The sequence below is a fragment of the Chrysochloris asiatica genome, unplaced genomic scaffold (genome assembly GCF_000296735.1).
Source record: "Chrysochloris asiatica unplaced genomic scaffold, ChrAsi1.0 scaffold00083, whole genome shotgun sequence".
Lineage (NCBI taxonomy): Eukaryota > Metazoa > Chordata > Mammalia > Afrosoricida > Chrysochloridae > Chrysochloris > Chrysochloris asiatica.
The window spans coordinates 3792838-3795843 of record NW_006408601.1 but is presented as its reverse complement, the minus strand read 5'-3'; positions in this window follow the sequence as shown (position 1 = coordinate 3795843).

The following is a 3006-nucleotide window of genomic DNA, read 5'->3' as shown; positions in this document are numbered from 1 at the left end:
AACGGGGTGTATGGAACTCGCTCATGAGGGGATTTGAAAATGTTTCCATTTCACTGGGTTTAAAGTGAGTCAATTCCGAAGCATGAATGGGGGGGATCTCACTGCCACCAAGAAATAAGAGCTGGGAGTAGAGTGCATCCTCTGAACCTTGAGATCCCTGTACATTGAATCTCTTCAACCCCGGAGACTGAGAGCTGTGATACCAGAGGATCAGTGGCAGCAGAGTCAAGGGCATGAAACAAAGCAGTGGGCTTCCCAGCCCACAGACAGAATAAAGCTGTCTTTGGGTAGGAAGCTTCTAGAGAGGGTACTTGCAGGAACTTAGTTGGGGAAGCTAGATTTGCTGGCTCATAGAACTAGAGCTGAATGCCTTTGGGCTGAGGCTAGTGGCAGAGAGGAGTGCCTTTGTAACATTGCCTGAGCAAGGCAGAGGCCAAAGGACCATGTGACTGAGAAGCCTAGGACCAGAGAGAGGCATGCCTTTGAGCGTGGCTGAGAAGAGGCACTCCTGACTGAAGAACTATACCCTGAGCATTTCTGATCCTAAACTGTAAACTGTTAATTTCTCTAATGAACCCAATAATCATGAGTATGGTCTGTGAGTCAGTCCTGTGTGGTCAGTGCAGTGAATTGTCAAATCCAGCAAAGCAGCAGCAAGTGCCTTGGGAGGGATGGTTGGGGTCAGAATTCATAAAGAAGGGCAGAGGCCTGTCTGAACTCTTCCTCATAGGAATTGGCCTTGAGCTGATGTTCAGTCTGATTCTCCTAACCTCTGGTGAAGTCTGGAGGTCAGACATAGTCCCCATGCTATTTTTCCAACATCTTTCTTGTATTCTCTATTTTCAGCCAAGAGCCATCTGACATCAGTATTGATATCCTTCATTCCACATTTCCTTCTGAATCCAGCTTGAACTTGTGGCTGTCTGGTTACAGACAACTGCAGCCATTTTTTAGTTATCTTTCTCAACCTCCTGCTTTAAGGAGCTCTGTTGGCTCAATGGTTAAGTGCTTGGTTGCTAACCAGAAGTTCAGAAATTTGAATCTTTCAGCCATAGGAGCACAAAGACCTGGAAATTCACTCACTTAATGATTGTAGCCTAGGAAACCCTATAAGGCAGTTCTACTTGAGTTGGAATCAACTTTACAACACACACCATCACCTGCTTAATGAAAACCTGGCTTTCCCTCATGGTCACACCTTTTCTATATCCTCTTCAAAACTCTCAATAAGAAGCTGCCCTTTTCACCTATTCCCTAACACCACTAGGTCCTCTATTGGTAGTCTTGTCATTCTCATTGACACTAACCTACCACTACACTTATGTTGTTGTTATGTGCCATGCAGTCGGTTCCGACTCACAGAGACCCTGCATACAGTCTCCAAGGCTGTAAATCTTTATGGGAGCAGAAAGCCTCATCTTTCTGGTAGTTTCCAACTGCTGATCTTTAGATTAGCAGCCGATTCGTAACCACTATGTTACCAGACCATGCAAAATTTGCTTCTACTTTGAAATTTACGCATTCCACCTCAGTCCATTGATCACTATGTCCTTCAACTTTGAATCTTGAATAAATGATCCAAAAATGGGAGGAACTATGGGAGGGCCTGACTGAGGCTCATGTCATCCTTACTGTGGTTATGTTTTGGCCACCTCAAGTCCCTAAAAATTTTAGTACCTGACTTAGAGTCTTTTTTCACTTCAAGTCCTGCCATCACCCAGGTAATTTCACTCTATGGAGCCATTTAGCATCCTAGCTTCCTTATTCCTTAATGTTAGCAACACTAACCACTACCTGATAGCAACTCCAGCTGTTCCATGGTTATAACCTGGACCTTCTCATTATATATTAGATACCCTCAGGTCTGGTACTAAATTTCTGACCATCTCCTGGCTCCTTATCAGTCATGGTCACACATTTATTCCCTGACATCCTGGACACTGTAAGGACTTTAGCCTCACAGTTTTCTCCCATCTATCACTCCCTCAATATTTCCATTCCTTCCATATCTTGCCTACACTTTATGTTGTGGTGGTTGTTAAGTGCAGTTGAGTTGGGTTCCAACTCATAGCAACCTTGTATAGGCTTTCCAAGGAGTGGCTGGTGGGTTTGAACCACTGGCCTTGTGGTTAGTAGTCCAGTGCTGATCCTACAGTGCCACACCAGGACTCCATAGTACAGCACTAAAGTAAGCCTTATTCTCTCTAGCACATCAATTCTGAAAAATCTCAACCTTGGATCAGTCCAACTATCTGCCTTTTCCACACCTATACTTGGGCTGCTGAGCACAACTGTGCAGAATGTTTCTACAGCGGTTCTGTGGTCCCCATCCTTGACTGGGTCCTCGTAGTTATTACAACCCGGGTTATTATCTCTTCACAGCCAGTCTGAATTAATAAAACAGACGTGATCTCTACCTTCATGGAATTAGTGGAGGAGAGGCATCCTCTCCTATATGGTGGTGGTGGTGGTATGCCTTGGAGTAGGCTCCAACTCATAGTGACCCTATAAGGGTTTCCTAGGCTATAAATCTTTACAGGAGCTGAAAGCCTCATCTTTCTCCCACAGAATGGCTGGTAGTTTCAAACTAATGACTGTGAGGTTAGTAGCCTGACTTGTAGCCACTACACTACCAAAGCTCCTTCCTCTTACTATATAATAATGTATAATTATAGTTCAGAAGAGTATAAGAAAGGAAAAAAAAACCTGAGTATTTTAAGAGCAGATAATGAAAAGACCTAACCTGGTCTGGAGGGTCAGGGAAGATGTCCATGAAAAAGCGGCATAATTTGATACCTAAAGGAAGAGTTCAGATTACCTAAATGATAGGAATAGAGGTGGAATCAGGGTTTTCCAGGCAGAAGGAAGAGTATTTATGAAGAACCTGAGATAAAAAGAAGGAAAGAAATTAGAGGGAGTCCTTGTGAGAATATATGGAAGGAATATGGAGCTGGAAAAGTCAGTGTGAGCCAGACCTTTGGGTCATTTTAAGGGTTTTGAACTAGT